Raw genomic sequence first — 10344 nt, forward strand, 5'->3', positions numbered from 1 at the left:
CACTTACCAACTGACTGATCTCCAAGGGTTACTTAACCTCCTTGTTCTGCAATTTCCTCATCTGTAAAATAGGGATAATAATAGTATCTACCACATAGGGCATTGGGGAGGAGCAAGTGAATGGAATATGCTAAGCTCTTGAAACAGTGCCTAGTGTATGGTTAACGTTATAGTTAGTTAATGTTATATGTTAGCTCTTATTATTATGAAATTCTGCCAGGTGCTTGGAACAGAGTTTAAAACTCCTTGCTCCCAGCTGTAAGCCCAAATAAGGATTTAATATTTGGAGATAAGGTAGAGATAAAACATTTCTCTCCTGAAAAAAATCATGTTGGGAAAACAATTCTTACACTTAGAAAAGGAAATGTAAAAATTTTAAACCAATAACTATACATAAATTGAATAAAAACATCTATGTTAAGAAAAGGGAAAATTTCAACTTAAATTTAGAGAATGAACATCCTCTAAAATGTATGTATAGCCATAAAAAACCAAACAGTTAGAAATCAGTTTTTAATTCTCTGATTTAAAAAAAAATTGCTTCTATTAAACAAGCAAAATAAAAAACAGAAAAAGAGCATAGGTTAGTTTAAAGACAAAACAAGGTACAATGTATTAGAGATGAGTGGGATAAGAAATAATTTCATGAAAACTAAAAGTACAACTGAAAAGAAGAGTATTCATCTTTTTTGGCAGCAATGATGAGCAGAATTGGCATTGTAGAAAATTGAATCAGTGACATAGCAAACTTGAGAAGTTTTCCATAAGGCAGAAAGAAAGGACAAGATAAGAAAACAATGAAGACTTCAATAGATAATGAGAGGAAATAATGGAGATAACAAACTAAGAATAACATCTGTTCCTGGATGAGCAACAGAATAATTAGATCTGAAACAACAATAACAAAAACCATAACGAACAATGTCTTTAGTGGAAAATCTAACAAACAATTAGAAAAACATGAGCAGGAGGATAGAATTGGATCAACCACGTGCCAGACAATTAAATGAAAATAAATCCACCCTTAAATCCACACAACTTTTCTCCCTACTATTTTAAGGGCGAAAGAGAAATTTCTATAGGTATTCAGGGTTAAAAAAAAAAAAAACTAAACCAAAATGTTAAAAATATAAAAGCTGGTTCTGTTCAAAAGAACAAAATCTGCCTGTACTTAGACTACCTTTTGCAATAATGAGGTCCAAAAGCAGAAAAGAAATTCAGTAGCCGTTTGAAGATGATAAAATTGTGTATTTAGAAACCCAGGTAATTTAACAGAAAATTTATCAGGGAAAAAAAAAAGGGAATTCAGGACGTCAAAGGGCTGCAGGATAGCCACCCCAGGCTTATGCTTTTTTTATCCAGGTCAATGTGCCTATAGAATTATTGAAAACGGGTGACAGTTTTTGTTTTAGCCATTATTTGAATTATCCAATACCTTTTCTCACCACTCATTCCCTTTAGTCATACTTTATACTCAAAATTAAAGTATATTTTCATTTAAAAGTTTTCAGTATGTTGACAAAGACTGATCATAAACTTCCTAAAAAAAAGCCTCAGTAAATTTCAAAAAGCAGAAATTATCATACCATAAGCTTTCCTAACTAGATAATAAAACTAGAAATTAAAGCAAGATTTGAACAGAATAACAACAAAACACTTAGAAATTAAATTTCTGCTAAGTAACTCTGGCAATACTTCAAGGATTCAAATGTGACCTGCCTGAGGAGAAAAATGTCCTGAACTGTGTCATTCTCAAGAGAATTGTTTCTTTCCGGCCGGTCCCTCAACCTCAGCACATCCTCTCTCCTCAGGGATCAGATGACTCTGGGTAGGATGCCTTCCTGCCAGGCTTGTCATTGATTATATGTCTTCATTACCTAATCAGTTTGTGCACTGAATGTGGGATGGATTCAGCAGTCAGAGGAGGAAGTGGGAAAACAAGGCTCCGATGGTTTGAGACGTGATGGGACTTAGGGAAAAGCTGTGTTTTAAGCAGCCACACCCTAAGTCCACAGCTATCCTATTGGCTCTCCACACAGGTGTCCTTCTCTTCCTTCAGATTTGATGCAGGATGCTGGGACCCTAGGAACAGATATTTTTCCTCTATCCCTTTCAAAATGGGACGTCTTTGTGCTGCCCACAGTACTGAAAGCCAAGGTAAGCAGCAGTTGGAGGGAAAGGATATGGCCAGTTATCCAAAGATCTGGGGAATAAAGTCAGAAAACTATGATGACTCTGTTTTTCCAAAGAACCAAAGCAATTATAAAACCCTCTAGTCCAGTCAAAAATGGAGACTTTTAATTATTGGAAGAAATGGTTGTCAATAGAAATGATTTGGGACCTTAGGCACAGGTCCGTCGTGACTATTGGCCACTGCTCAGCAAATGGTGAGATTTGATCTATTTTTAAAAATAAAGTCTCTGAGAAGAGGAAGACAGTGTGGGAAAAAGCGTGCAGCATGTCCCCTTTCCTTCACTGGAAAGATGAGATGAAAAATCTTACAGCGGGAGAGTCAGGAAGGGTTTGGGGAAGAGAGAAATGTATAGAAAGCCGGAGTTAGGTTTTGGAAAAGAGAATTTGTTGCAGACCAATAAAAAAAAACCTTTAAGTTATTCTGGTGTTTTAATTCCAAAGGGTGGCATTTCAAATAAGAAGATGAGCAATGGGGCTAAAAAAATAATCTTACCAGACAGGTGAACTGTATCTACTTAGCTGTACTGCTCCACGCTATTCCCTTAACCCGTTGCAATGTGATTGAGCATGTGTGTCTGTTTCCATTAGACTCAGAGGCTCAGAGGCAGGATGCCTGCCTGTCTGTTGGTTGTTCAGTGCCCGGTGATAATAACTACTTGCTGAAAGAGTGAATGACATAGTTATATGGATGAGAATTAGTGGCCATACAAAGAGTCAAACCTCCAACTGACAGCAGACGTCCCCTGAGAGCTGGTAATTTGGACTTTTTTGAATAGCTTCAAGAACAAAGATCTTAGAGGGAGAGAAATTGCTCAGTGGTAGAGCTCATGCTTAGTATGTACAAGGTCCTGGATTCAATCCCCAATACTACCATTTTAAAAAAAAACAACGAAGAGCTCATTACCTGTAAAGGCAATCTGGGTAATTTAAATTATTGGGTAATTTAATTAACAAATTTAGATTATTAGAATGTATTAACATTCCCTTTCTTCTGTGGATTTTACCTTGCAAAGATAAATGGAATATGTCTCCTTCTGTGTATCCCCTCTTTAAAATCTAACTTCTGCTAGCATCTATACTCTTTTTCATTATTATCATAAGCAATTTACATATACAGAAACTGAAGCTCAAATAAACTAAATAACTTGTCCAAAATCAGAATGCCAGGGTCAGTGGCTATTCTGGGACTTGAACTCAGTTCTCTTTGATTCCATAATCTGCGAGCTTAACCACTCTGCTGTACTACAGCTCCTCAAAATGAATCTTATAAAAAGTGGCTTCTTTAGCACTTACCGTCTCAAAATCCTTTCTCCATATACCATTTAACTTATCAATGTCTCTCTCAAAATGCAGCACAAAAATAAACACAAGTCTCAGACATTATCTGACTAGGCCAGAGTGCAGGGACTAAGCCAAATTTGATTCGGGCCCACCTAGCAGTTCCATTGTAGTAAAATGAATTTGTGTGAGTGTTACCAAACCTACATTTATTTTTTAGTAAACAAAACTTCTAGATAATTTTTATGCAAATTATTTCAAAGAAAGGTCTTCCCAATCCAGCTGTAAAATTTACTGTTTTGACTAAAATACAAGATCATTTATCTTTGTTAAATTTCACCATTTTGGATTAGACCTGCCACAGTCATTTTAAAACCTGATTCTGACATCAATCATATTAGCTAGCCCCCAAAAGTGATATCACCTGAAAGTTTGATAGCTGTTATTTTCTAAGCATTTCCTCACATTATGGCTAAAATATTAAAAGGACAAGATAAATATTTATCAATATTCTATTAGAAATGTCCCAAAGTATAGAAAAAAGTAAGCATCTCTGGGAGAAACTGTGCAATAGTTTGCAGGACAATAATCCAGACTGTATTTTACTATGTTATTAACAGGAAACAAGAGTAACCTTTGTTTAAATGCCACATAGAAGTCATTATACCCTACATGTCAACCCTATCAAAACAGGGTAATTTGTTCTGACATACCCTTAGTTAGTGAATCCACACTGGCTCCCGGTAATCACAAAATCCTTTCTATCTGCTCAGGAAGCATAAGGTTTGTAATATGTCCCGGAATTTTCCAGGGAACAAATATCTCTGTGCTTGGAGGTTCTTTCTGAAAAAAGAGAACACGGATCTTTCAGTGGAAGATAATGGTGCAAACACAAGATGACATTACTTGCAGTACCATGTTGTTGGATGTAATACCATTGTCTCTCATTTTCCTCAACACACATCCTGGTCATTCCATTAACTTCACAATTACATGTGCCTACATCTTAGGTGGTTGGAATATTTTGAAACTCTCTTAAAATACTATATACCCGGTTACAGTGTTTTGAAACTGGAAGATTGACTAGGTATAGCATTGTCTTAGAAATAGGCTAAGTCCCTTAATATGGCCAAAGCAATTTTCCAATTGGAAGTAGACATCTCGTCATTTCATATCTTCCTGTTGACTGACTGCTGGCTTGGGAAACTCATCTCACAGCACTTACTTAAAATCTCTATCTCCTCTTATAATAAAGATTGCCAAAAAGCTTCCTGTTCAAAAGTGAGTTTTACCCAGTACTATACTTCAGTCTTTACCACGTGAACCCTGCTTTTAGCAGGCACAGGGTCTATTTTACGTTTTATTACAATCTCATTGATTTTGATCACGTATCTAGTTCTTTCGATCTTTATTTCTTTTGAAGCAGTAATTGGTCTTCTCTGAACCTTCTCTGGATCTTCTCAAGGTTTCTCGAACATTTCTTAGGTTCCTTGAGCAGGCATTCCTGAAGTTTCCTCCCCGTGGGATGCACTGATATCTTGGTCATTTGAGTCTCCCCCTGCAATGGGGACGTGAATCTCACTGCAGTTCCGTCAGGTTCCACATGATGGTGACCTTGTCTCCGCAAACCGGACTTCAGGTCCCTTATGTGCTAGAAGTTTATTGGCGTCAGTTTCAAGCCCCAGTAATAAAGCAGCTGTCGACTTGCCAGACTCCCTGCCAAATGGCTGAGGTTTTCAGCTTGGACTCCACACCTGTGGCTGAGGTGCAGGTATTTCAAGCTGTATGACACTTGCAGGAAAGCAGCGGGGATACCTGAACACACTCAGACGTTTCTTATGTACATTACTGGGCTTTGGTCTTGATTTTTATTTCTCTGTGGAATATTTTTCTAGCGCAATTCAAATTTTGAGGATGGAGGCTGACGTTGCACAGTGAAAACTTTAATGTTACAGTTCGAATCGAAATCTGCAGAAAGTGTAAAACACACGCAAGATTTCAAAGACTGAATATGAAAAAAGAGAACAAAAATTGCTTATACTTATTTCATATGAAAATGATCATAATTTGGGGTATCTTGGGTTAAATAAAGTATATTGTCAACGTTAGTTTCACTTTTTACTTTTTTAAAGGCGGTTACACATTAAAATTTAAAATTACACATTCCTTGTATTTGTGGCTCACGTTGTATTTGTACTGGACTGAGCCTGTCTGGAAGAAGGTAGGTGATGTTTACTAAGCACTGAGTGTTCTTAGACATCTCTGAATTCTTCAGCACAGTTATCAGATCGACTCCAGAATCTGAATTCTTGGGAAGAGTTGGAAACCTCAGTGTGGCTACGGCATGGAAACATTTTAGAGCAGTCCCAAACAAGAGCCTCTGGGTCATAACTGATCATCAGGATGACGTGGGGACAACTTTCTAATTGATTTTCGATCCTCTCTACAGATAAATTAATTCAATAAATATGGACTGACTGATGTTTTACTGTTTTTTTTCTTTCTTTCTTTTTCCTTCCTCTCCAGGTCCTTTACCTACGAGGAAGGAGTGACTTCCAGGTAGGAGAATACCATGCTGCCTAAAGAAATTGATGCGAAAGAGGCATGATTACTGGAGAGCCTCAGAGAGAGCTTGGGTTGAACAAGAGTTGCACTGAGGGCTGCCACCTTCAGCGATATTCCAGAGTGGTTCAAAGTAGGGCACATTCAGTTATGTAATCAGAACATGAGCATAACAAGAAAACCAGCCAGTTGACCATCAAGTCTAAGAGGCTGACTTATAACTATCAAAATTATACAGAATTTCTGCACCCTACTCTATTTTCCTGAAGGTAATTATAAAATTGCATACATTGGATGTTCTTTAGATTGGAGAGCCATCAGCATTTTCCTCCATTACTTAAATACAACTTTTCCACATTTTGAAACAAATGGAGCTTTGCCTAAGCTACATATGCTATCTTAGGATGAAACAAAAGCTTCTAAAAAAGTAAAACACGTTCATTTGAAACAGCCTGCAGAATTGAGTTCGGTAGATGGTGTACTTTTGACCATTTACTAGAGAAAAAGAGGAGCTGGAATGCATTTGGCAACCCTCAGTCCACTCTTGTTCAACCCATGTTCTCTCTGCAGTGGTTAATATGAAAATATAAAATTTTAGCAGAACTGATCCAACCACTACTCTCCTTAGCCATTTACAATATGTTTCCCTATTTCATACATACTAGATGTTAGAGATAAAGCAAGAAACAAAATAGTCTCTGCTTCCATAGGGGAGTCTCACACACATAAAGTGTTCTTTACCCAGAAGATTACCAGATAACTGACACTAAGAACATCACTTCTGTCACTGTTGAAATTTGGAAGAACATGAAAGAGCTATTAATAATAACAATGCTAACGCTTTTTAAGTACCTACTAGGAGTCACAAATAGTGCTAACTACCTTTCATAGATTATTTCACAGCATCTCTTTGAGAGAGGTTATATTATTGTCACTATTTTGCTGATAGGAAAACTTAGGGTCACTGAGGCTAAGTTGAAAGCCACACAAGACTTGAAGAAGCTGGGATACTAAGCCATGTTGTCTAGTGGCACTATTCCCAAATCCACTGAAGACAGTACAAAGGAAATACTTTTACTTGACGTTACAAAAAAATGAACTGTCTTAATAATCCAAAATGAAGCCTCACCAAGGCTCAGAACAAATGCTCCTTATCTTGTGAAATAATTGAATTGACTTCACACGAAAAAAGAAAGAAGACATTATCATTGTTTGCATATATTGTTGAGGAACAAGTTATTTCCAAATTACATGAGTCATGGTAACAAATATCACTTTATAGTATATATGTATCCCACAAAGATGAAGTTGTCAAGTCAACAAATTTTTCTCCATTCCCTCACTCTTCCCTTTCTATAACCCTATTCCTATGTTAGTATCATTTTCTGCTTCAGGAAAGGGAAACTACATGATGCAGGCTAGTCCAGGAACCCTGACAAGAAAGGGGTACACATACTCAATACAGGATCATAGTAAGTAACCACTAGATGAGAGTGGAACATATCAGGAAGAGTTGGGTAGGAACAATGGAAGGATTTAAATCCTGCAGCTAAAGTCACTGTGAGGTCTGACACTCACTTCACGATATGCACTTCATTGGTTTCTCCAGGGACAGGCTGTCATATCATATTTATTCTTCTAACTCTGCTTTGTGGACTGGGATAGAACAAAGTAAACATATGGGACAAGTGTTCCTTGAAAAAATTACATGTTTTATCTTGAATACACAGTAGATATGGGTAGGGTGAGGTTCTTGGACTATCATGATGAGTTTATATCTGCTTTACTGGTTAAAGTGTGTGCCAATATGGTTAGATGCTTTCACAATCAGTATGTCCACCCAACATCCATGAATGGCACAAAATCTCATTTATTCTAAAATTATGGTTCTCAGGTAACAAAATTTCATTTACAACTACTAATTCCTGGCCCAGTGCCATACTGTTCTGAATCAATTGTTCAGAGATATAATTTTTTTCTGGTTTGAATATTTGCTTGTTTTCCTTTCTAGGATAATCCAACTTGCAGTTAGATTTAAAGACCACAGGTTAAGACCAAAAAGAAAAATATACTTACTAAGAATTCAAAAAATTATTTAAGTGAAGACTCATTTTCTATTGCTCAAGGATTTCTAATTTATATGGCAAACTAAGCACATATATAATGATCCTCATTACTTGTGGATGCTATATTGGCAAATCTGCCTACTTGATAAAATGTATTTATAAACCCCAAAATAAATAATCACAGCATTTTCGTGGTCAATCACAGACATGCACACACAGTGTGGAGAAAAATGTGGGTGCCCAACAGGCACATCCCCAGCTGAGTTTGAACAAGGTGACACTCTGCCTTCACTTGTCAGCTCTCATACTGTAAACAAGCATCCTTTTAACAGTCTATTTAATGCCATGTTTTCCACATTTTTGTGTTTTTGTTGGTGATTTGGTTGTTTAAAATGTAGTGCTGTCTCTAGTGTTCCGAAGCATGAGAATGTGTGATGTGACTTAGAGTAAATACATGTGTTAGATAAGCTTTGTTCGAGCTTGAGTGATAGTGCAGTTGACCATGAGTTCAGTGTTAATGAATCAACAGTCTATATTAAGTATGGCGTCTTTAAACAGTAACATGCGTAAAACAAGGTTGTTTATTGATTGGTTGATGAAACTATTGCGAGCAGAAGTTCACAGGAACCTAACTCCACAGTTTCCATTTCTTTAATATAACATAAAGGTTGTTTTTATTTGTTTGTTTTTAAATCGAAAACTTCTGGGCACCTGGGGACATTGGTGGCTGCTTAGGTCCCTGCTACCTCCCAATATTTCATCGAAAAACAGTAAAAAGAAAATGAAAACGAAAACTACATGATAAAATTCCTCAGCATAATTGGATCAAGAGAATGTTCAAGGCTTGTGGCCCTAAAGCCAGGCTGAGAAACGCTTCAGGGAAGAGAAAATAGGGAATTATTGACCAGCCTAAAGTGGAGTAAGAGGAATTCCACACCAAATAGATTTTTTTTTATTGTTCTGTAGCACAGAACACAGTTTACAAGGAAGAGACTTAAAAGCATCTCCAACTGAAAAAGTTGAAAAGAAGTAAAAGAAATAAATTTTGAGTGTGGAGAAACAAGAGTACAAAATGGCTGAAGGGCATACACACACTTTCCCACCAACTCAAAAGTTAAATATTCAAAAAGGATCAGGACTTGGTTAAACTAAAAGATGACAGTGCCATTAAACTAGGAATCTTTAAAAACCACAACAGTGCCAGGAACATAAAAAGAAAAGAACAAATAAACCCACATGTTATTAATAAAAATAATCAGAAAACAAATAGGCAACACATACCTACGGGGGGAGAAAAAAGGTCTCAGAGAAAAACAAACAAGCATGAAGCAAAAGAATACTGTAATATAGTTATAATACAGACTAAGTTAAGATATAATAGCATTTAAAGTCAACATAAATCATCTAAAATGAGAAATTCAATCCTTAAAAATAGTAATTGTCAAAAAAAAAAGAGAAAGGCATTAAAAAGAATAGAATAGTAACCACTAGAACAAAAATGCAAATCTTCTGTTACAAGTTGAAGAACAAAGAATACAAATCCTTTAGAGAAAGTAGGATAGCACCAAAGATAGTAGGAAAGAGAACCTTAGCCAGAAATGTTCAGATGTTAAAGTATAAGGTGGGGTCGTGAAGCTGTATCTAGAAGAATGTTGTCTATGCTGATAAACAGTATCGTTTGTCACATGAGATGGGGAAGACAGAAAGTGGAAAAGATGAGTAGGGGAACCCACCACACACACAGGGAAGGTGTCTAAACAAGTGGCTTCCCAAATGACACAATGAGTGGATGAGATTTTCAAGCAAATCACTTCAGTGAGGGGTACCTGCAGGAATAATTCCATCCTGAAAATTCATGAGGAGCTTTCCTCACCCAGTAACCCTGTCTCAGAGCTTCACTGACACACACCTCAACCCCCAGCAAACTCAAGCTCTTGTCCGTGCTAATCAGTCTTCTCTCTCATTTTCTGTCTTCCCACTTTTAGGTCCAGAATACGAGAAAGAGAGAAGTCTGAATATTGCTTCTTAAAAGACGAGTCATGACTTCCCAGTACCCTATGTTGCTTTTATAAACTCAAAACTGCAGACAAATTAAAAGTAGTAGAAATACTTCCTCAAAATGTGCTGCCAAGAACATTACGCATTATTCAGGTTTTGTCTGGACAAGGTAAAGGCAGTGGAATTTCATCACCTTGATGCAGATAATGCATTTGCACTAGCACCAACTAGGACTCTTAGATTTTTT

The 10344-nt window shown here is 36.8% G+C and overlaps 1 long non-coding RNA gene across 1 annotated transcript; it reads left to right on the forward strand.

Annotated features, from left to right (window-relative positions):
* Positions 1 to 2096: 2096 nt before the first annotated feature.
* Positions 2097 to 10098, forward strand: LOC116665097. The gene is made up of 3 exons (XR_004321673.1): positions 2097 to 2157; positions 5998 to 6030; positions 10085 to 10098. It is a non-coding gene; the product is annotated as an uncharacterized LOC116665097 (long non-coding RNA).
* The last annotated feature ends 246 nt before the right edge of the window (positions 10099 to 10344 follow it).

This window comes from Camelus ferus, chromosome 7 (assembly GCF_009834535.1).
Source record: "Camelus ferus isolate YT-003-E chromosome 7, BCGSAC_Cfer_1.0, whole genome shotgun sequence".
Classification (NCBI taxonomy): domain Eukaryota; kingdom Metazoa; phylum Chordata; class Mammalia; order Artiodactyla; family Camelidae; genus Camelus; species Camelus ferus.